Below are 26,165 nucleotides of genomic sequence, written 5' to 3' on the forward strand. Positions count from 1 at the left end.
AACCAAAGGTAAATCAAAATAACAAATGCTTTTGGTGGATATGTATAGAATGCTGATTTTACTTTTGTCTCTACAAAAACTTCTTCTCACCGAGCATGTGCAAAACAGACGCCAACATATGATGCAAAGATGATAATTATGGTTGGTATAATCCATAGACAGATTTTTTCTTTTTGAAATGTTTACTTATAATATATATAAAAAAAATTATGAACAAAAATTTAAAATAATATATTGTTATATATATTTTTTGAAACGCGTAGTTTTCTTCACTTGAAAACTGTAAATGAATAGAAAAATAATCTACAATTTTCAAAAATATTGATTTTTAGTTCTTGCTTGTAAATTTGATGGCATGTTATTTAAAGCATTAACAATTCTATAGTTTCTGGGTTTACAATATCTACTGAAGAATTATGGATAAATTTATCAATTTTATAAGTGTTCAGAAAAAAATTTTGGAATGTCTAGAAAAATGTTTTCTTCAAATTTTTTTATTGTTCAATCTTTAGTTAGAATGGTCATGGGTAACCTACCTTAACAAATGCAAGGCATCCGTCAATTGTTTAATCAATGGTGGCGCCATATTAATCATGAAAAGCTAATGGAAAGTTCAATTCACGCCCCCAAATAAAGTTTTGCTGGGAATGATTAGCTTGTGCAGCTCTAAATGTGTTTGAATATTCAATGAAATGGAAGACCATCAAGTCTCTATTAAGCTTCAGAAAGAAAGATTCTGGCATTTGTTCTTTTAATCTCTCAATCATATCTTGACTGCCACTTCCATTTGAAATTTGATATTTAAAGTGATTTCAGCACTTATATACAAACCGCATGCTCAAACCATCATTCATCAGAAAAAATAAATGCATATAATATGTACTCTCTGCAATCTTAATTTATGCTTGACTTCGTTTTTCATCGATTGAAGACCCCGAGTTTTGACGATTTATATTTCTTCTCCAATCTTTAACTTAAATTATTTGACAAGTTGATGCCTTAGATAATGTTTAATAATCTCCTTCCTAATGATTATTAGCAGAATCAGTCTAGCTCGTTGGTTTGAGAGCCCAAAAACGTGAGTTGTGGACAGTGAAACTTGTTAAAGGACAGGGATTAAGTGGTAATAACATGTGTGATGAGACAAACTAAAAAAATTTCTTTTCAGTCACTTTCAGATTCACAATATCTTGTTATTAAAGTTGTTTATTCGCTTTGGGAGTGTTTGATTAAAGTAATTAGATACCATTTTCTAAAGACTTTCATTATCATCATTGTTGATGGTATTTTTTGTGGTAGTGACGTGGAGTTTAACTGAAAGGTAATCCTGAGATAAGAAGAATTTGTAATGAGAAATCACGGTTAAGGGCGCCCGAATTAAGATTTTGGAGTCTCAAGTCAATCAAGTGAAAGAGGTGAAGATAAGAAAATGAGAAAAGGGAAAGAAAGCTTAAGGTTCAGGAAAAAGGTTTCAAAATGAATGAACCTACGTCTGCTCTTACCTTATATATGATAGGGGCATAGTAGTTGACATTCGGTGGCCAATGGACAAGTATCCTGGGCTGAGATGATTGGTTGACTGGACACCTATATAAGTTGCTCTATGGCGATTGGCACTTGTGCGCAAGTTGGCACGAATGGTGACCTTGTGTTGACTTGGCGAGTGTGACGATCAACACGTTGACTTGGCCATTAGGGTCCAACAATTATTGATGGAACACTTAAATAACAATCAAAAGGAAAAGGGCCTAATGATGCTCCAGTATATGTAAAAAAAAATAAAAATGAGGTAATGCTTCCCTGGTAGCTTGACTATCTACTTATACTTACTTGGACAAGAAGAATGCCCGAATAGGTCGATGTTGATCTGCAATTTCATTGCTGCCTCCAATTAGTTATAATGGCTCGTAAAGTATGATCCATAACGAGAAATGTCAAAAAGCATACTAACTGCAAACAGTAATAGTATATCATCAGTTTATTAGTACTGCTGCATATTACCAATTGGCTTGCAGTAATATATATCCCGATTTTTGTGATTTTCACTAATATTTCTGTTAAAGCAATGTCATTTTACATATATTAAGAATTAAGCTTTTTTATGATTTTATATTCACGTTGATCTCTTCTATTAATAATTGATTTTAAGTTGAATTTTTAATATAATATCAAAATTCAAATTTTGTTATATTTTCTTGTATTACTCTTTTCAAGTTTTTCACAAGATTGGATGCTCAAACAATTTCAGTGTCCTATTCAGCAAAGTTGTTTGGTCAAAGCAGTGAACAGAGTTGTGATTTAGCTAATTCACAATAATTCAACAAGAAAAGAAGGGAAGTGAATACCAAATAATAAAAAAGGGAAGAAAAGAGAGAATTAGAGGAAAAGGAAAAGACAGAGATTCTTGAATGTATAGTCAATCAACTTTGCTGCATTAATTTCCAAACTACCTTTACACTCTCAATATTCCTTAAGAGAAACCTACCAATATCTGTACTGAAACAATACTTATTCTCTAACTTTTCAGGTCTATATGATTCCAGAGACTGCTATTTATGGAAACTGAATTCGGAATTTTAATTGTTCTTGATTACATAGAAAAAAATACTCCCATGGCGATGGTGATATCCTGCTACTGCTAGTTTAAGACTACTTTCACCTGATTATTGTTAATTTGCTCTTTAACTTTTACATTGAGACATACTCTAAGTGACAAAAAAAAAAGTGTGTTCCTCTTTTTCTTATTTGGATTCCAATTAGCTAAGAAATTATAAGAAGATAATTTTTCATGAATTCATTAAATCTGCATAAATAAACCTACTTGGATCAGATAGAAAAGAAAATATATTGGGCAAAGCTCAAAAACCCTTGCCACTAAATACAAAAAAAATGCATGCCTCCTTTTCTAATGAATAAATGAAAGGCTAATGATCTGGAAGAATTAAATTACAGCCTTGGAAGCCCTCAATCTGCGGAAATCACATTCATTTTTACAGAGTATTTTATTTGTATTTATGGTTGCCAAAAATTAATTAAATCATTAAAATTAAAAGCTCGATACTCTACCACTAGACCACAGGTTTCGGCATTACTAAAATAGGTTTTACTTCTTTTCACTTAGCAAACACTGCAACAAACTGTTTGAAATTCTATTGTGAATTTTCTATTCTCTGGATCGTAGGCAATATAAAAGCGTGGAGTTCTTATTATTTCTGGTTTAATTAACATGTCTTGTCAGCAACATTTTAGTAAAAGAAATTAAACACCAATGAATCACCCTGTGGCATCTAAAGGCAAAAATTCTTAACTGAATAATAATTCTCAATTGAATACAAGAGTTTAGCTTGCCCTTTCACTACCGGATACAAAACTATTATTTATTTATCAAAACCACTAAAATGGAAATTCTCTTTGCCCACTGCTTTTTCTGAAAACAACTAGCCCACCCACATTGTTGGGTAATATGCTGCAATTTTATATAGGGGATCAGGACATAACATGAAGTACACCCATCCCATAATATATTTATATATTGACAAAACTGACAAAGAAAAAAAACAGAGGAATCCTCTTGTGAGCCACTTCTCCGGTGATCAGTTGACTAACTCTTTCATAAATAGCAAGACTGTAGACATGCAAAGACAGATTACATTAAACTGATGACCATTCAATATAAATTCATGGAAGTGTTCATGAAATATAAGAAAAAAAAAAACGAAAAAGGTGACTCGTATAGCAAATATGTCTGTCCGAAAATCCATTATGTGATCCCAAATACACACTCGTATATATATATATATATAATCCTAATTTATAATTTGGAGCCAAACCCAAGTCAGCCTACCCTTTGACCTACCATGACTTGTCACTTAGGTTCCATGAAATATCCGTGCTACCAGCTTCAAAGATTGACTTACAACATAGGTGAATCTCTGTTCTTGAGTATAGTGTCCATACACATCTTAAAAAATTAAGGAACAAAAAAATTTAAAGAAAAAATTTTCGTTGGATACTCCAAATTTTTTTTTCTAAACATCTTTCGGTTAATAAAATTAACAAATCTATTGGATGTATTATAAATGGACACCTCAAAAAAAAAAAAAAAAGATCCAACAATGCATATAAAACTTAAAAAAAAAATGAAAAATGAAAACAGAAACGGCCACTGGGCACAGAAAATGTTTGTCTTGCTTTTCTTATCTATAGTTTTTGTTAGGTTAAATTGGGGATTTTTTCTATAACATAATTAGACATCCCATCATTAAAAGAAAATAATACCAGAAATAAATATCTATTAATGAATAAAATAACAAATTTGATGTGTTCCTTGATGAGTTCAGAGATGAAATCCCTGTGAAACCACTTGTTAAACTAAGACTTAAGGTACTGTTTTCCTGGCACCATAAATACCCAGCCTCATCTTCTCATAGTTGTGCAGGTTGTGATAATATTTGAACTGCAAGTGGGATAGACAGCTCCTCTAATTTGTAATAATCATTCTTTCCCAACCCCCCCTCCCCCCCCCCAAAAAAAAAAAAGATTCAATCTTTCCTTCATACAATCGCTCGCGCTTTTTTTAAATCACCAAATCGTTTGTTTTTCCTTTTCAGGGTAAATATTAATATACGAGAAATATTTCAATATATACCCTTTTGTGGTGCTCAAAACAGGAACACAAAAATAGTTGCTTTTGCATATACTTAAAAAAAAAAAAAAAAACCATCTCCCCAATTTTCTTCCCTCTAGCTATTCATTTCACATCCATCATCACCATTTTCAAACCCAGTTTCTGCAACAATTAATACTTTCTCTTTTCGCTCTCTCCTTTCTATCTTTTCTCTTTTCTCTGCAGATTTCTCTCTCTTTCCTTTTTTCGTTTTCTGCATAGGCAGCTTGGAAAGGCCATTTTCTTCTACAGGTCGCCGCATATTTGAGAATAAAAGGTTTTGTGGTCCATGAAAAAATGTTGGGTGATTGAATTTTCCCTGTGTCGTTTGTTTCATGCTTTCATTAGGATAAATACAGAAAGCTAGCTCCACTGGCTATGGTTTTGTTTTCTTAGCCATCTCCATTCTCCAATTTCCATAGCTATAGAAATTAGGGAGAGTAGAAACTTAAAATCATTTCGTTTTTCCATTTTCAAACTGAATATTCAACTGATTTTCTTCTAACTATGTGCGTACTATATTTTGTCAACTTTGCCAGGGTTTAACATGAAACTTTCCATGTCTGCCTGCAAAAAAGTACAACCCCGAGTGAATTTGGCGCTCAACCTGGAGCTTTTCTTCCGTAGGAAAGAAAAGGTGGTGTTCGTAATGGGAGCAACCGGCACCGGCAAGTCCCGTCTGGCAATCGACCTCGCCAACCGTTTTCCAGCTGAGATTGTAAATTCAGACAAAATGCAAGTTTATAAAGGCCTCGACATAGTAACTAACAAAGTCACTGAAGAGAAGGGCCGTGGGGTCCCGCACCATTTGCTAGGCATAGCAAACCCCAACTCGAATTTCACATCGATGGATTTCCGACACCATGCAACACTTGCTGTTGAATCTATACTCACCAAAGGCCGCCTCCCAATCATTGCCGGTGGCTCCAATTCGTACATCGAGGCATTGGTTAACAATGGTCCTGAATTTCAACTAAGGTACGAATGTTGCTTCCTGTGGGTTGATGTGTCATTGCCCGTGTTACACTCATTCGTGTCCGAACGGGTTGATAAGATGGTGCAAGCAGGCTTGGTTGATGAGGTTAGACAAATGTTTGATCCAATGGCCGATTATTCCCAGGGGATTAGACGTGCAATTGGGGTCCCCGAATTGGACCAATATTTCCGTGCTGAATCAATTCTTGATGCTAAAATTCGAGCTAGGTTGCTCGACACAGCTATTTCTAAAATCAAGGAAAACACATGTATACTAGCTTGTCGCCAATACCAAAAAATCCTCTGGCTTTATGACAAATGGAATTGGAGAATGCACCGGCTTGACGCCACGGAAGCATTCCTAAAGTGCGGCGACGAGGCTGACGAGGCATGGGAGAGACTTGTGGCGGGACCAAGCACCATGATTGTGAGCCAATTCTGCTATGACGAAAATCGTGTTGCCACGATTGTACCGTCCGACTCCGTAATAGCCTCCGCCACATCATCCGTTTCCATCCCCAGCGTAGCTGCCGCAACCCGTTAAAGGTAGGGCCCGTGGAATCTGCCACATGCAAATGATATACCACTTGGCAGGCTGGCAACCTATAGCTCTATACTTTTTTTTATCTAAATTTTTTTTTTTTTGATGTTCAATTATAAAAAATGAAATAAAAAAGTTTTAGGGCTTGGAGATCGAAGAAGTTGTAGTTGTAAAGGTTGCTGTCAGGTCGTTTACTATTTACCTTCGAAGATCGTACAAATGGAAGCAGTTTGCAAATCGCACGCAGGCTGCCTGGTTTCCGTACTTGGATGCGACCGGCTGCATCAATTATGATACAGGAGACTCTCTTCTATGGGGTCCATGTTTTTTGTTTGTATGAAAAATCTAATAAGGCCATGGATCTCAACCCTTTTGTGTATTTTGCTCTGGAGTGGCGTTTTGGTCTAATCGGTGTGACATGACTGTAATTTTGTCTTTTTTTACAAAATGATAACTATATATAAAGAAATCATCGGAACATCAAAAGCTGTCCTTTTACAGCCACATGATTGCTTAATCAACTGCCTTTCATTCCAGATTAGACGGCTTTGGAACGTTAGAAATCTAGCATCTAGGACTCCCCTCCAAAGCCCCCCTTATTTGATGGGGAGAGTATATGCTTTGTTTGATATTTGATGGCTATCAACGGCTGTGATTGAACATTTTAATGGGATTCTTGGAAAAGGGGCAAGGGCCATAACAGTTATATTTTGTGGGGTCAATGCATAAGCCCTTGTCTCCATATAATATGGTGCATCGCCCACTCATCCACCACCAACCTTTGTATATCTTAATATTATATTGCGAATTATTATTTCACACATTCTTCTTAGAGGTTCTAAATTTTTTCGAACGAATTCAAAGATTATTATATATTTTTAGTATATTTTTAAATTTAAAATATATATTAATCTTCTAACCATTAATGAATTTAAGAACTCAATTGATAATGTATTAAATAATTTTATTATAACATATTGTTTAGTTAATGAATGTTTAAAAGCATACATAAAAATTAATTAAAATTTTATTTTAAAACATAGTTTTCATTTAATACATCATTTCAAATTTAAGAAAAATAATAGATTATTATTCATTGTATTAATTGTAAAATTTGGTAATTTTACAAATAAATTTAAAATTTTGGCTTATATTCACTTAAGATATATCTAAAAATAGTTTATTATTTAATTATTAAATAAATACGTGACAAGTATATATCCTTGCTCGTGGATTAAAAAGAAAAACTCTACCATTAATATATAGAAAAATAATGTAACACAATTACATTTTTCAAAATATAAAAAGCTTTCATAGAACCTTTATAGAAAAAAAAATTATTTTCAAGTGGTCAAAATCAGCTTTGGTGAAAAAGCAGAGAGAAAGATGGGATGTGGTAGGGGGTGGGGGTGGTGGACTAACCTTGGCTTTGCATCCCATATTGCAAAAGGGATAATGATTTTCTAAAGCTTCCATGGGGTATCATTCTTTTCAAAGTAATATTACACGAGGGATCTTTAAATATATTTAATAATTTGCACTTACAGGTAGACTTATATGCTCAAGTCAGAGGCTCGTAAGCATTCATCAACTGGTGTCATAGGAAAAAAATTAATCTATGCAAAAAATAATTTTCATTTAAAAAAATGGTTTATAATCCAAAGAAGAACTTTAAATATATTTTCTTCTCGCCTCCAAAATCTGTAACGGATGTTGTAACAGAATATTTATCTGCCACAGTTTTGTCAAAAATCCTCCACTACTCCAAATTTTTTAAAATAATTTTTCCTAATTATTCATTATCGATATCATTTTCTCTAAAATTCATTAATTTTGAAAATGCAAACTATATATATGTCGGTGCTTGAATCAGTCTTTTTAAAAAATATAATTAAATGCAGTTATAGTATTAACATTTGGATAACTTAAATAATATTAATTGCTTAATAATATTAAATTAAAGTAATTATTTTAATTGGATAATAATATTAAATTTTAAACAAATATTTGAGAACAAAATATTTTTTCAAAAGCATTATTCAAAATTATTAAACTTCTTAGTTACTCTAAATTTCTTCAAGTAGATATGAAGTTTTCTCTTCATTAGGTATTTTCTAAATTTGTGTGACAGTCAATTTTGAACTTCAAAATAATGTAATACTTGATCCATAAAATGATGAAAAATCTCGATAAATAGACACTTTCCTTGACTTAAAGTATGAATTGGATATATTTTATTATGAAAATAATCAGCCATGGTAGTTTTTTATACTTTTAGTAATTGTAAAAAATATATATAGAATACTGTTACTAATATGATCTTACTCAAAATCTTGGGGAAACAATTAAAAAAAATCTGTATCAAAGTGAAAAAAAATTAAATGTACATAATATATTATATATATTTTTATAGAAAAAAAATGTAGAATGATGAATTAAATAAAAAAAATAAATATTCACCTACATTTGCATGTGGGATCAAATTGCTGAAAGATTTTAGAGTTGAGATATATTTTCTCAGAGAACATCTCTTAAGGCAGATGCAGCAAAAATTTTGTACCATTGTAGACAATTTTTTCTGTTTCTTTCTTGGCTTGAGGTTAGAAATTAAAATATATTAAAACAAAAGAAACTTTAACAAGTAAACAAAAATTAACTTTAAACATGTATTTGGTCTTTGTCCAGAAAGCCTGATGTCCCAGATGGCTCTAGAAATGAGATTAATCTCCCTTTTTTCTTTCCTTTTTTTTTTTTTTTTTTTTTTTGCTCTTTGTGAGTAGTAAAGGTGTAGTTTGAGTGCTTGACCCCTGAAAACATTGCCAGTCAGAAAATCCGACGATGCAGTGTTTTTTTTTAACGCTTCACTGAAAATGTTTATTAGATGTGCTTCCCATGTGTTCCGTTCTTTTTACCAGATGGATTGTAAGAACATCATCAGAAATAATGGAATTGTCCTAAGAACTAAAACCAATTAAAAAAATATAGCGTAAGCAAAACAGTGAAGTTGCAAATTACAACCAATGACACGCTTGGTTAATTAAAAAATATGTAGTTTGCAAATTTAATTTTTCTTGGTATAATAATTATTTAAATCATGTAAATATAATATTTTTCAAAATGGGAAAAAATTTTGATAAAATTTAAAAAATATAAAAATATAAAATATAAACATAATTTCTATAAAATTTTGAAAATAAATAAAAATAATTTCAATGACGAATTTCTAAAGAATTACAAATGATTAATTCTGTAAAAATTTCAAGATGAAATTTTTTGTTTAGAATATCTCAAATTGTAGAAATTTTTGGGAAATTTTCAATAAAAAATAATTAATGATTATTTTCAAACAAATAACAAATAAAATGTAAATTTAATAAAATTATTAAGATAAATAGTAATTATTCCAATGATGAAATTTTAAAGGTTAAGAATGGATGATTTCTAAAAAATTTCTATGTGAGGGTTTTTTTTTTTTTTTAAATGATAAAAAATTTAGATAAGATTTCTATAATAATTGACATTTATTTTCAAGAAAATAAAATTAAAATAAAATGTAATTTTCATAAAAATTTGTTATAATAATTTTTCGTTAAGGGAACTCAGTCATTAAACCTAAAGAAAATTAAAGACTTGTCACTAATCTCTCTTTAAAGTAGGTGTGATCGGTCACTGTTTGTGCCAAGTTCCAAGTTGAAGGGTAAAACCTTGAAAACACAAGAGAGAGAAAGAGAGCGGTTAAAGGCAAAGGTTGGAAGTTTCCTTAGTGTTTGTGCTCCAATGCTCAAATCAGAGGTGAATTAAATAGAAAAATAAAAAGCAAAAAGTATGAAAGTAAGAGAGTATAAGATGTTTAGATAATACCTAAATGGTCTTATTCTAGTTAAAGTTAAAGGGTTCTAGGGCAGTTTATGTTGCCCATGGTTAGTCCTGTGGTCAAGATAATTTGGTAGGCACTACAAGGGTTTAGGTCTTTAATGACCTTTTTTTTAACGTTTAATGACATTTATAAATGCCACTAAACGATTTGCAACGTTTGTAAAAAACACCACTAAGAATATCGGCAATACACACGTCGAAAAAAATAGCAACATTATTTATAAAATGTCGTTATTTAGCGGTGTTTGTATCTAAAAAATACCAATAATTTAGTAACATTTGTATCAAAAAAATACTGCTAATATGGTAGCATTTATATCATAAGACAGTGCTCTATTAAGCAACATTTGTCAGGATAATTACAGCTAAATTAGTGGCGTTTATATCATAAAAATGCTGCTAATTTAGTGGCATTTTTATTATAAGAACGCCATTAATTAAGCAATAATTTTTTGATAAAAATGTCACTAATTTTAATGACATTTTATGGTACAAACATCACTAAATTTAGAATTTAGCAACATTCTTAAATATGAATGCTACGAATTAAGAAATTTACTTTTTTTAAAAAAAAAAATTCTTTTAATATTTATTATTTTCATTAACAAAAAATGTTAAAAGAAATAAAAACAAACTCAAATGCGGAAACTGAAATTAATAAATACTTAATTCATGATCAAATATGCATGTAATTAACACAAAGTTTAATAATTAGTATAATAACATTCAAATTATTTTAGTACATTACCAAAAAATTTAAAATGTATGAAATTGATAACTGCATAGATTTGGAAGACTGTCATTTGATGAGAAAATTTTTTCACTTTGGTCACTATCGTGCTCAAGAACGTACTGAATAATATTATACAAGTTTTAACACTTAATAATAAGCTATTTTTAATATTAAAAAATATAAATATTTACTAAATATAATATATGAGTTGGTGGACTACTGAGATTAGTTCCTGAAAATTGTTGTTGCACAAAATTCATAAGATGATCGAATTGATCATCTTATTGCTAAAATTTTGTATGCTCTTGGTCCATTCTAGCATGTTTTTCTTTAATTTTGGTAGGCTCCTATTCTCTTTCTGTTTCAATTTGCTGGAAATGTTGTTGCATGTTTGTAATTCCTCTCTCAATATGGAAATGTCTCACAAAGACTGACTTGCCGAGAATGTAAATTACTGAGAGCTATGTCCATAATAGGTAAATGGTGTTGGACCCAATCCAAGGCCTCAGACTCGTCCATGCCTTTTCTTTTTCAGTAACTTTTATAAAAATTTGATTTTTCAATTCTTGTATTTTGATAAAACCATCAGATGCTACTTTAATCTCAGTAGCCATTTTCTCTTTTACTTCTCCTGTAAATTAATCAGATAAAACTATCAAGTTTAATGATTAATTCATAATTTGTTAAAAATAGTAAATATTTATTTTCTGTTAAAATAGATGTAACAAATTATCATAATTTCTTATGTTTTGACATTCAGATAAGATTCATTTTTTTTGTTTGTTAAATGAAAAAATTTCACACGTCCAAATTTGTTACCTATCTCAATCTCTTATATAAAAACATATTTTATTGTTAAATACATATCAACCGTAACTTATTCATGCATATCAAGCCTGTCAATCAAGTTAAAAATTTTGAATAAGTTTAATATCATGTATTTAATCTATCTAAATTGTTAAAATAGAAATATAATCATAAAGTTATATTTTTGCCCTTTAACAACACAAAAGTCTTAAACAAACATAAACAATAAAAGCATTTTAGGCTTTCACACATATTGATCATGAAAACCAAATTCAATTATTTGCACAAGTTTAACATCATGGATTGAAGCCATTCAAGTTGTTAAAAGCCATCCAAAAGTTTAATTTGTATTTTTGCCTTTAAACGAAAAAAGTAGTCCCAAATAGACATAAACGATAACTTTTTCACACATATAAACCATAGAAACCAAGTTCAATTATTCGAAAAAGTTTAATATCTTATATTGAAGCTATCCAAACTATTAAAATAGAACAATAAGTAACAATTTTGTGTTTTTACCTATTAACGGCATAAAAAGTCCTAAATAGATGTAAACAATAACTTTTTTATACATATCAACCGTGGAAATTAAGTTCAATACTTTGGGTAAGTGTAATATCATGTATTGAAACTATCAAAACTATGAAAATAGAACAATAGCTATTAATTTATATTTTTACCCTTTAACGGCACAAAAAATTCATTCATTCGAATAAGTTTAATATCATAAACTTACTATTTCTTTTTACTTTTTGGCAAAACTTTTTGATCCACTTGTGTGGCTATATTTCTATTGCTTTCTACTACCAATACCAATCTATTCTCTTTCCTATCATAAAAAATAACTGCATATATGGTAAAAATACAAATATTACCAATTTAAAGCATAAAACATTTTTATTAATTAAAACTAATATTAAAAGTTAAAAATTAGTACCTTTCTTTTTCTTGAGAACCAAAATCTAACTAATTATTCATATTGCCACCTAATCACATTACGGGATAGATTTTTCATTGTGGCCTTTATAGTAGTATTTCAATCAAAATAATTTTTCTTCAAATTATGCTTATAGTCTTTTTATTTCTTTCCCAGTGATTTAAGCACAAATGAAGTTGGTATTTCAAGTACAAATCTTGACTATAATAATACAAAAAGAAAAGTTTGAATCAATAAACCAAATGTAAAATAATTATATTTTTATATGTAATTAATTATACTAATACCTCAATAAGGTTTTAAAGCATCGGCCTTAACTTCTATTGGAACTTTATGCCATGTTTCATAATGAATAGGCAATTTCATTCCATTGCGGGCAATCATGCCTATAAATCTAGCCAGCAGTTGAGCGTCTTCACCAATTGGTTACCTATCAAAGTTTGCAGACACTACAATACGCTCGTTCGAAGAGTGCAAACAATTCCTTCAAAGTTGTCTAAACTTTGGTCCTCCGTTGACCATTGTTATCAACTTTCAAAAATAAAAAATCAATTTGAAAAATGCCAATACTTTAATTATTATAATCAAATTCTAAATATGGGGTATATGATACCTGCATTCAAATTAAAAGCAGAATTAATTGACGGGATACAATTTAAACCTGGACCTCTCATATTACCAGATCCAACAGTAGTTGAAGGGTTAGAAGTGACAAGTTAGAACCGATAATACATTCATTCTCCTCTAAAGGATTCAGTCAATAGCTAATATCAATAGGTTTCACAGATGGTTCTGAACTAATATGTCTGATATGTATTCTTTTCAATCTACTCCTTCGCATTGTAACTTAACTGCATCATAAAAGCAAATATATAAAATATATTAGTTTAGAACATATATAAAGACATTGAGAAGTTAAGAAATCATAACCAACTATATATAAAGAACATATTGATTTAATTAAATTAAACGATAATGTATGATTTACAATACAATAAATATACAATAGCGAATGCGGCATTAATTACATACAAGCATTTATTACATTATGTCTTAAACACTTGAATTACAAAATATAGATGATCCATTATAGTTCATAAATGTCTTCATTAACATTTTTGCGGACCCACTGAGCAAAGGTACTGGAGATATTTTCATTCAAGTTTTGTTCAACAAAAGGACAATATTCAGTTCCATGTTCAACGTCATCTCTGGTATCTAAACCTATATCAAATAAGTCTCTAAGTGTGTTTCGAAGAACAACAAACCAACCCAATTCTTTAGGGTCTTTAGAATAAAAAAACTTGTTTGACTTGAGATGAAAAAACATAAGGTTCATCGATGAGCTGTTGTCCAGTGTAAATTAATCGAGAAAAATTCGCAAGTGTAAATCCAAATTGATCTTTCTTAATACCCCTTACACTATTCACATAAGCCCAATCACACCAAAATAAGATAACTTTCCACTTGCCATAATAATCTAACTTAATGATGTCATTAATCATGTCATAATAGTCAACATTTCCCTCTAAAGGGTTTTTGTCCCTAGCACTAGCATAGCTAGTAATTCGTGAAGTAACAATAACTTTTGAATTTTGTGTACTTCTAAATCTCTCATGAGATTTAGTGTGAAATCTAAATCCATTGATGATGAAACCTTTGTATTGTTTCACAATCCTATTCAGACCTTGTGAAAGACAATTCACCTCTTCACTAAAAAGACTTCCACTCTAAACCTATATAAGTGGAATAAAGATATATATGTTATTAATGTTAGTTATACCGTAAGTATTCTATGTAGATTTCTCATAATGGAAACTATGGCATTCCTAATAGTTGCTTATAACCATTCATGAAAGTTTTTGACAAACAACTTATCAAGCTCTCGAAGGTTTGATCATTGATAATGTGTACGAGCTCTCAAATTATTTCTATACTTACTACAAAGCATCATGATAAAGTATTAATAATAACAAAAAATACAATAAATTATGCTTAATGGAATGAATTATTTTCTTGCAAAAAAACTTACATGCGAAACGATTCAATTGAGTCATGATGGAAAAGAACATATTGATGTACTTGTGCCAAAGATTTATCATCTAACTCCACCATTTCAGCTTTGCCTATTGGTTATCCAAAACTTTCAAAAAGATGACTATAGGCAAAGTCAGTATACTGCGTACCAACATTTCTCAATGGTCTATTAAATCTTTTTCAACATCTTCCAAATAACAAGAACTAAATGTCATACATTTTTCCTTCAACAATAGAATCTTTCGGATAACGTTTATAGTGATAATAAGACTTTAATCTCCCTAAAAACCTATGGCATAAAACATTTGCCATATATCTTTTTAATTAGAGTGATATGATCAACACTAACAACCTAGTCAAGCTATTAACAAATAATACCTTTCGATAGGATACATCCATTGATAATAAATTGATCCACCCATTTTTGTTTCATATGAAAGGTTTATAACCAAATGCATCATAATAGTGAAGAAGTTTAGAGGGAAAATCTTCTCTAAATGGCAGGAAGTAATTGTGGCTTGATCTTCAAGTCTGTCAAGCTCTTCCACATTCAAAACTTTCCTACATAGAGCTTTAAATATGTTACTCAATTCAATTACCATAGAAGTGACTTGCTTTGACATTGATTAATGTAAAGTAAATGAAAGTAAGTCTTACATCAAAATGTGATAATCATGTGACTTTAATAAAGAAAGTTTTCGCTCATTTAGATTCACACATCTTGATATATTTGATGCATAGCCATTCAAAGCTTTCATATTTTTAAAAGCCTTGCAAAACACATCTTTTTTAGCTTTAGAAATCCTAAAACAGGCAAGAGGCAATTGATATTTACCATTAGAAAGCAACTTCAGATGAAGGTCAGGTTGAATCCCCATATCAACTAGGTCAAACTGATTTTTATTCACATTGAGAATTGTCCTAATAAAATTTTTGCAAACATTCTTCTCTATGTGCATCAAATCAAGGTTATGAAATAATAAATTATATTCTCAATAAGGCAACTCAAAAAAGATAGTTTTTTTTTTTCATAACTTAAACTCATTGGTGTTATCTTCTTCATCATCCTCCTTATTACTTTGAACATCAAGATCACCAGCTTAAGTATCAGTATCACCAACTTGAGTAATATGAGGCCAAACATCTTTAAAGAAGTCCTTCACTCTTTTCTTTGATTGAGTCATATTTTCATAAATGAAATTGATATCTTTTAACTTTGATAAGATATTAGACTACTAATTGGTAAAGGTGACCTCTTCAACTCTTTAATTTAATCAAAGAGATGTTTTTGGAATCTAAATCAATGATTATCATCTAACCATCGATGATGTGCCATATAACAAAACTTCCTACCATTAGGTAAACACTTCAAACATGTCTGCATAGCACAACATGGACAAGCATAACGACCTTTTATGCTTTAACCAGATAAATTCGCATAAGCAAAAAAATCATTGATAGTCCATAATAAAGCAACATGCATATTGAAGTTTTTTTTTTGATGCATCATAGGTCTCAACTCCTTTCCATAATTGCTTTAACTCTTTAATAAGAAGTTGTAAGTAGATGTCTATATCATTACTCAGACCTTTTTCCCTAAGAATTATCATAGACAAGATAAATGACTATTATTTCATGGCAATCCATGGTGGTAAATTATACGGAATCAATACAACTGGCCAAGTACTATAAGAAGTACTTATCATTTTGAATAGGTTGAATCCATCAAATGCTAGTCTAAGCATAACATTTTGAAGATCAGTTGCAAAGTCTGAAAACCTAGAATAAAATGATTTTTATGTCAAAAAATCTACAGGATGCCTCAATGATCCATCATCTATTTGCTTCTCATGATGTCACCTCATAGAATTTACAGTTTTGAAAGATCTGAAGAGTTACTAAAGTCTTGGTATTAATGGGAAAAAGCATAAAAATTTTATAGGCTTTTTTTTTACATAGACCTCATGATCATCCTCATTCAACCTTTCATTGAGATTTTTATCCACCTAACGAGAAATACCATACAAATGATAAGGTTCTTGATTTTTTCTGTCACCCTAATACAACATGAAATCATTAGAACAACTATGAATTTTCTCATTACCAAGATCTAAATTCTTGATCATTTCTTTGATTCTTTATAAGATTCAAGGATTTTTGTAAAAAAAAAATTTTCTTTCATAAACTTTAATACTAAAGTCAAAGAGTTTCCCATCCATCCACATAAGCATTTTAAGTGAAAAAGACAAACACAGAAAGATAACCTTGAATGTTCCTATCCCTCATAAAGTTTTTCATTCATATCCTTAAGTAAGCTATAAAACTTTGATGCTTCTCTTCTAGGTTGTTGGTCACCCTCACCTATTCCATGTTTACCAAATTCATTCATTTCAAATTTGACTCATTAAATCCATCATTTTAGGGAGACAAATTATGAAAATGTTGGTCATGAATGTTAAAATCATCTCGCAACATGCTTTTAATGTCATATGCTATAAAAGGATCCTGTTGGTGTTGGAAAGCCCTTAAAGTTGAAAGAACTCTAGTGGAAGACCTTGATGATGTAGACTTTCCATGAAAATACCAATTAACATATCCCGAGCCAAATCCAATACAAATTAAATGTTCAAAAAAAACTTCATGCATTTGCCAATCGATATTAGCACACTTCACACATGGGCATAATATCATATTATCTTCACTTGTATTCTCAAATGCAAAATTAAGAAAATTTTCCATTCCATCTCTATACTCTTGACTAAATCTTGACTTTTACATCCAACTTTTATCCATTTAGTACTTGCTACATTATCAGACTTAATTTATATAAATGATTTATATGAAAATGAACATGTAAAATACTTAATTTCACTATGTTTTAAACCAAAACTCCTTAGTACTTAACAAGACCCGTACTTATAAAAGATCAGAACTCATTATTGTGAAGTATTTTCTTAGCTATTTGATATAAAGCATTTAAAACTTTGCTACTAACCCAAACATTAGCCTAGAGTATTTGTAGTTGGAGTTGAAATAAGGTAAAATTGGTTCAAAGGAAACCCAAAAAAAAAAAATGAAAATGAAAGGGAAAGGAAGTGGATGATTGGTTCCAAATGGGTATTTGAGGAAGGTGTGTTTTGGAGAAAAATTTTAAACCAAAAAGAAATCACAAATTGCAAAAGCTGAAAGAATAGTAGAATGAAGTAAAACCTAAAGTAAATAACTAAGGAATAGTTGAAATTGGGTTTTAAAAGACAAAGCTTGAATAATAAAAGTTGAAGGAAAGGGAAAGTAAATTGTAGTTGGTTTGGAAAGAAAAATAGTAGATTAATGAAAAGGAATCTTGAAGTTGGGGATTGGATGCACTAAGTTTGAGGATAATTTTATTGGAGTTTATAAGACACACGCGCATACATCTGACAAATATAGGCATTGTCAACAAACAAACGCTTTCAATAATCCTTGTAATATTTTTAGACAAGATTATTGAAGGTTTTTTTTTGGCATAAAATGCCTCTAATAAATTATTTATTGAAAAAATAGATTGAATTATTGAAGGTGTTTTCTAAAAAAAATGCCTTTAATAATTTTCTTTTAAAAATTTTTAGGGATTATTAAAGGTGTCTTTTAGTAAAAATGCCTTCACTTATAGTTTTATATCAGTGAAGGCAGCATTTTTTACCAAAAATACCTTTGATAATTGTCATAAAATTTGGTGAGGAGATTATTATAGGCTTTTTTTTACTATAAACGCCTTCACTAATTCCCTCAAAATTTTAATAGCTTATTTATTTAAGGTATTTTTTTTGCATAATACACCTTCAATAATCCCCTTAAATTTTAACGAGAAGATTTTTGAATGCATTTTTGACTATAAACGCCTTTAATAATCTGTTCTTCAAAATTTTTAAAAGAAATTATTAGAGGTATTATTTTTATAAAACGCTTTCAATAATCCTTGTAATATTTAGACAGGATTATTAAGGTATTTTTTTGCATAAAATGCCTTCAATAAACAAGCTATTGAAAAAAATAGATCGGATATTTGAAGGTGTTTTCTAAAAAAAATGCCCTCAATAATTTTCTTTTAAAATTTTTTTAGGGTTATTAAAGAAATCTTTTAGTAAAAATACCTTCAAAAATCTCATAGTAAAATTTTAAGGGAATTATTGAAACCTTTTTTGACTATAAATGCCTTCACTAATTTTCTTAAATATTTTAAAAAGAATTTATTGAAGGTTTTTTTTGCATAATATGCTTTCAACAATCCCCTCTATTTTTATTAGGGGAATAACAATGAAGGTAATTTTTTACCAAAAACACTTTCAATAATTTGCAAAAATTTTGATGATGAGATTATCATAAGCATTTTTGACTAAAAACGCCTTCATTAATCCATTCAAAATTTTTAAAAAAATTTATTGAAGGCATTTTTTGCATAATACGCTTTCAATAATCCCCTTAAATTTTAACAAAAAGATTTTTGAAGGCATTTTTTGACTAAAAACACCTTCAATAATCTCCTCTTCAAAATTTTTAAAGGAAATTATTGGGATTATTAAAGCCGTCTTTTAGTAAAAATGCCTTTAATAAGCTCGTCATCAAATTTTAAGGGGATTATTGAAGGTGTTTTTAACAAAAAAAAACTCATTCACTTATAATTTTTACATTCATTCCCTTATCTTGAACTTCGAAATCACAAAACCACAATTGTAGAGAATGATTAAAAGCTGCATTAATCAACCAAGCTAAACCCTCTAAGCGCTTTTAGTTTGACTTTTGGTTTCTTTATCTCTATCGTCACTATCGACCTTTAAAAACTCAACACTGCACACCTCTCTGTTTATCAATATGTCTTTATTTTATTTGTTTATTGTATTATTTATATTCTTTGACAAAGTTATTTTTTTTAGTTCTTTACTATTCACATCTACATATATATTTTTGTTCATTTCACCATAACCTTAGTCATCCAAGCACCTTTCATTGCATGTATAGTGTTTCTATGTAGTTTGGTTTAAATATTATGGTTTGTTGAATGGAATTATATGATATTGATTTGCTGAATGGTATTGTATGATATTGGTTTGCTGAATGGTTTGCTAAATGGTATTTTTGAATGGTTTGCTAAATGGTGTTTTTGAATGGTTTGTTGAATGGTGTTTCTGAACATATTGCTGAATGGTTTATTGAATGGTATTTCTATAGTATGATATTGATTGTATTTTATTATGTACAGTGTAAAATTTAGAGAGATAGTTTGGTGTATTTTGTATAATTATGATCAAAATCGCAAGTATTATGGACTTCGAACAACATACTTTGCCTTCTACTGAACATGCACAAGATACACTTGTAGGCCAAAAAAGAAAAGAAAGGGGACAAAATAAACAAATTAAAGTGAATGACACAAAAATTCACATAAACTTCAATCAAAGTGGGTAGCCTATGTCTGATGAAGCTGTCAAATTGGCTACTCATATTGGTGTTGTCGTCCGTTGTAGCATTTTAATTATGTACCATAATTGGCGATGAGTTTTTGATGATCTAAAAGATGGTATGTGGGAGTCGGTTGTGGTATGTTTATTTAACTATTTCAAAAAATTTGTTGAATGATCATTTAATTGAAATTCAATGTGTTCATACTAATTGTGTTAAATTATTTAGGAATGATTCGATGTCCCAATTGAGTGTAAAAAGCTTGTGTTACAATCTGTTGAGAAAATATTCAAAGACTTTAAAAGTAGATTGACAACCCAATATATTTTACCTCTCGCTGATCAAGGTGATGTATTAGTTGTTCCACCTACATCATATGCAAATGTTATAAGTATTAAGGATTGGAGAAATTTTATTTAAGATCGGCTATTAAAAGATTTCTCAGTACGGAAACCCATTACAAAAAAATTGTTTATAAGATTTTATGCAACATATTCGATATCTTCTTATGTGATTTACGTAATTTCTATCTTTTGTAGAAAATTAAAGAAAACCAAAAGAACATTCAGACCAAACAAATAAATCAACATCGGATAACGAGAAAGGGATATACAAATGTCAAGTATGAGCTTGTAAGTATTCGTACACTTGTTTTGTACTCATAAATGAATATTTATGAACATTAATTTCATAGATTTTGATTTTTATATTACAATAATTTATTAGGAATTAGCGAGCTTTGGCACCAAAGTTTCTAGATGGGATGTATGGAAATAAAGACATCTATAGAAGGATGGATCTTTTAAAGATGAAAAAACCGAAGAATGGCTAAAAAGATTATATGTATAATTGTTTATTAAATCATGTATGATTGGCATTGTGGTTGTATGCACGACTCTATACTAGCTTATATAGATTTGTTGTTACAACCCATCTTATTATTGTTTTTCAAGATGATTATATTGCTAAAGTTATATCTGGTGAACTGGTGACCCAGTATGGTGAAGATCCAAATTCTTTAGCATTAAGAGGTAAAGAAAGGCATGGTCGAGTTCGTGGGGTTGGTAAATTTGTGTTGCCATCAAAGTTTTTTAGTAATCAACCCAAAATCCCTTGAATGACAAATGCACAATATGAAGCAATCATTGAGCAACAACAGTAACGACTTGATGACCAAGAGCAATGCCTCAATGAGCAACAACAACAACTCGTTGCTTTGGAGGTAATGTTAGCAGCAATGCAGCCTAGCATGCCTATAGGCCAATCGAATAGCATCATCCACCTAGGATAAGCTTTCGTTGCAAATTAGTTAGGGAACCCAACCTCCGCTACCAACCATGAAGTATGATTTTGTTTATAAGTTTAATATTTATTTGTTTATTATATTTATTGATTTTGTTTTAATACTTATATTTCATTATATATTTAAATAAGATGTTGGGACTCATAGTATGACCCTTATTTAGGTTACCATGGATGAGTTATCTAATTATTCACTTGATCATTTATCTAAAGGAAACCATATAACCATTGAGTTTGAGAATGGGTTATCTGATTAACCATCATTTTCTTACATTGGTGTGGATAAAGTTAAAGAATTTTATGAACTGGATGAAATATCAGCTCTTGATATTGTTGGTTATATGTGGTTAGGTTATAAATACAAATATGCAAACTCAGTACGTATTAATCTATATTACGGTGTATTACTAACTAGTATTGTTGATTGTTATCGTGTAGTTTCCTATATAGAGAGGTTAAGGTGAGACAAATAACCCATAGATTCAGATTCATTGACCCCAATTTCGTTAGTGAGCATAGTATTACAGTCGCTTTTCATGCTAATCAAGTGATTGAATGCATGAAAAAATGGGTTGAATATTTTTTGCTCCAATATAATGCTACGTAAGTTATATTCATACAAATAATTATTCCAACCTTACTTGAATCTGAGATAATGCCTAATTTGAGTATATCATTCTTATTATTTTGCAATCGTCAGTGGCAGGTTATTGTGATTGATACCAATTCTTAATGCCATACTTACTTAATTTCGCTCAACCAATGATGACGCCTAACCCCAATATAAAAAATTTTATATAGAGGTATTACATGTTATTATATTATATATCTTTTAATTCTTCAAAAGTAATTTTATTTATGTATTAAGTAATAATTTTCTTTTCAATTTTTGGTAATATCTGCATTTGATAAGAAGGCAAAGATAAAATGGCTGTCATTTCGGTAAATATGAAATTTATTCTTTTATGCTGAATTTGTATAGATAAATGTGTCCTAAACCCATTAAATTTATTTTTTAGGTACCTTATCAATCTGGATATGAATGTGGATATTATGTCCTTCATTTTACAAGGGAGATAGTTTTATATGATTTTATGACCACACCATTCAAGGTTAGTATAAATTTCATAAAGTCGTTATATCTTCAAAAAACAAAAAGCTAAATTATGTTCTTGTTTATTAACATTTACTTCTGATTTTTTTTAGTGGGAGAGTAAGAAAGCTTCACGATAGACAAACTTGATGAAGTTTTTCAAGAGTGGTGTGAGTATGTATTATCATTTATTGCCAAACTTTGAGGTTGGGCGTTGTTGGTTGAGTGTAAATATATGAGGATCATTTGTTATAATTTTTTTAACATGCCATGTTAATGGATAATTTAAGTTTGTAGATTGGCAACGTTATCGGTTTTAAATTCAGATGTTTGGTTAATTTATTTAAATATTACAATGTTCGTAATGCAAATTTTAAAATGTAATTTGTAGATCACATATATAAACCAAATGTTTTCTGGGTATAAATCTACAATTGAATTTAAATGTTTTTCTGGGCATAAATCTACAATTGACTTTAAATGTTTTTTGGGCATAAAACTACAACTGACTTCACATATATAATTAAACCAAATATTTTTTGATGGGATTACTAAAGGTGTTTTTAGCCAGAAAACGCCTTCAATAATTTCTTACAAAATATTGAATGGGGGTTATTGAAGGCATTTCTAGGTAAAAATGCCTGCAATATTCCTAAATTTACTGAAGGTATTTTTGGTGAAAAACACCTTCAATAATCTTGGAATGAAATATTGAAGGTGATTTTGGCCATAAACCCCTTCAATAATGCTCTAAAAAATTTGGAAGGAAATATTGAAGGTATTTATGGCTAAAAATGCCTTCAATAATCAAATACAAATTTAGTTGAGGGGATTATTAAAGGCATTTTTGGGCAAAAACACCTTCAATATTCCCCCCAAAAATTTTTGTATAGAGTATTGAAAGCATATTTGGGCAGAAAATGCCTTCAATCATCCCTTAGAAATAATCCTTCAAAAAACCCAAAAAATGTTAAAGAGAGATATCAAACCTATGACTTTAGGGTTAATAGCTGTATGCTTTAACCGTATGCCAATATTGGCATATACATTGAGGAGGAGATTTATTGAAGGTGTTTTTGGTAGAAAACACCTTCAATAAGTGCTTCCATTTTTTTAAGGGATTATTCAAGGTGTAGTTTGCAAAAAATGCCTTCAATAATCACTTCAATTTTTTAGACAAGATTATTCAAGATGTTTTAGTTAATAAATGCCGCTAATTTTTATCTTGGGTGGCATTTATAAATACAAATGCCACTATTTGAATATTTAGTGGTGTTTTAATAAAAAATACCTTAAGTTTTATAAAAATACGGAAGCTAGCGACCTTTGTGAGTGAAACGATACTACAAAACTATCGGTAATCTTTCATTTTCTTGTAGTAAGGCTAAATTGATCTGAATGCCGATCATCCACTCAAGGAGTGACAAGTTAGCACAAAGGGGGTCCTTTAAGAAAGTTGATAAGGTGGCCAAGTTGACGTGGCACTGTATATATTAGGTTGAGTCATAAATACCCCTGGCTATTTGGTGGCAGCCTCTGATGGAGAAAATTATGAAAATGACCATTTTCCCCTTTAGGCCTAAAAATGCCCCTAACATGTTATCACCTGCTGAGTAGTTTGAGTATTAGATTATTAAGTGTAGCCTTGGTCAATTTGGTTTGTGCTAATTTGATGCATACTCGATGGTGCCGAGCTTAATCTTGAGCGTGGGCTTTGAAATTTACACTTAATTAGTTCAACCTAAAATTATTAAGGTGAATGTGTAGGCAGTTCCCTTGAACACCATTGGCACATGTTGAGTTGTGCACCACACATAGGTATCCTGAGCTTGGGTTATGCACCATACGCACCACTATTGGGCAATAGGTGGGTTCAGGCATATCTTCATATTTTTGTCATGCCAATGCCATTTTTTTGACTTGTAAATTCATATAATGCTCACTAGCACTTGCAACTAGGCCTAGCCCAATTATGCCAAACCTAAACTACTTTTTGACTCTAAGAGAACTCCTACGTCAGACCAACTTGTGGACCGTGATGCATGCATATGCTTGAACCCCATTAAGACATGTTGGCCCTTGGTTTTGACACATGCTTTGACCACCATCGGCACATGTTGGCCCTTTGTGTGGGCAATTCCCTTAAACACCATCAAAATATGCTAGGTCATACACCACATGTAGGTATCCTAGGCCTGGGTTGTGCACCATGTGCACCATAATCAGATAGTAGGTGTGTTTGGGTACATCTTTATATTTATGCCATACCAATGACATTTTTATGGCTTGTAAATTCATATAATGCCCACCAGTACCCAAACCTCGGCCTGGCTCAATTATACCAAATCTAAACACTATGCCTAAGCATATGAAGTCTTGATTACTATCCGTACCACTATTTTGGACTAATTTCCCATGACCTGGGCCTCTAATACACTCAAGGCCTAGTCCCCTTGGCTGTCAACCCTATCTCGCTAGAGTTGGAACTACTCTTCAACTTGGAAAGAACCCTTGAGCCTAGACCAATTTTGCAAACTATGAAACATGCACATGTCTCGACCGCCATCGAGAAATGTTGGCCCTTGGTTTCAGCACATGCTTTAACCATCATCGGCATATGCTAGCCTTTTGTGTGGGTAATTTCCTTGAACACCATTGGCACATGTTGGGTTGTACACCAAGTGCGAGTATCTTAAGCCTGAGCCATGCACCATATACACTACAATCAGGTGGTAGTGGGTTCAGGCACATCTTCATATTTCTACAATGCCAATGCCATTTTCGTTGCTTGTAAATTCATACAAGTACTCACAAGTGCCTACACCAAGGCCTGGCTCAATTCTACCGAACCTGAACATCATGCCTGGGCTTTTAGAGTCTTGATCATTACCTATTGTTTTGGTCTAGTTTCCCATAACCTGGGCCTCTAATATGCCTCAAGGCCTTGTTCTATTGTCTATCAGATCCTGTCTTGCTAGAGTTAAAACTACTCATCAACTTGGAGAAAACCCTTAGGCTTGGATTAGCTTGCAAACTATAACACATACACATATCTCGATCGCCATTGGGACATGTTGGCCTTTGGTTTTAATGCATGCTTTGACCACCATTGGTACATGTTAGCCCTTTGTGCGGGCAGTTCCTTCAAACATAATTGGCAAATGCTAGGTCACGCACCAAGCGTGGGTATCCTAGGCTTGGACTATGCACCATACATACCATGACTTGGCAGTAGATGGGGTCAGGCACATTTTCATATTTTTGCTGTGCTAATGCCATTTTTATGGCCTATAAATTCATATAATGCTCACCAATGCCCGCAACTGGGCCTAGCTCAATTTTGCCAAACCTGAAAACTTTTTTAACTTGGAAAGAACCCTTGAGCCTAGACCAACTTACAGACTATGACACATGCACCAGCCTAAGGTTAGGTCATATTTGGAACTATGGTTGAGTCATTTGGTATATTTAAGTTGTTGCAGTTAAAAAGCTCGTAGTAAGAACTAGTGTTGGGTCATCTAGTCTATCTTACGGTGGGCACTGGCCTACTTGTCTGTATTATCGATTATGCGTCTTTGGTCTTAACTGGCCATGTCATTCCTCTAGCACCATTACTTTGAAAAAATTAAAGTGCTCAAAGTAGGCCTACACTTATATACATTAGCATTGGATAATATCATAGGATTTTTGTCCTATTATGTTTGCCTTTGTAATCGAAGTAATGATTAATAGAGATAGTTGTAGGCAGTTGTATTTTAT

General features: G+C 31.0%; 1 pseudogene; it reads left to right on the forward strand.

The window, feature by feature from the left end:
* The first annotated feature begins 4,597 nt into the window (after positions 1-4,597).
* Positions 4,598-6,906, forward strand: LOC111307312 (adenylate isopentenyltransferase 5, chloroplastic pseudogene; annotated as a pseudogene).
* The last annotated feature ends 19,259 nt before the right edge of the window (positions 6,907-26,165 follow it).

This window comes from Durio zibethinus, chromosome 22, assembly GCF_047325235.1.
Source record: "Durio zibethinus cultivar Kanyao isolate XHJ-2024 chromosome 22, ASM4732523v1, whole genome shotgun sequence".
Taxonomy (NCBI): domain Eukaryota; kingdom Viridiplantae; phylum Streptophyta; class Magnoliopsida; order Malvales; family Malvaceae; genus Durio; species Durio zibethinus.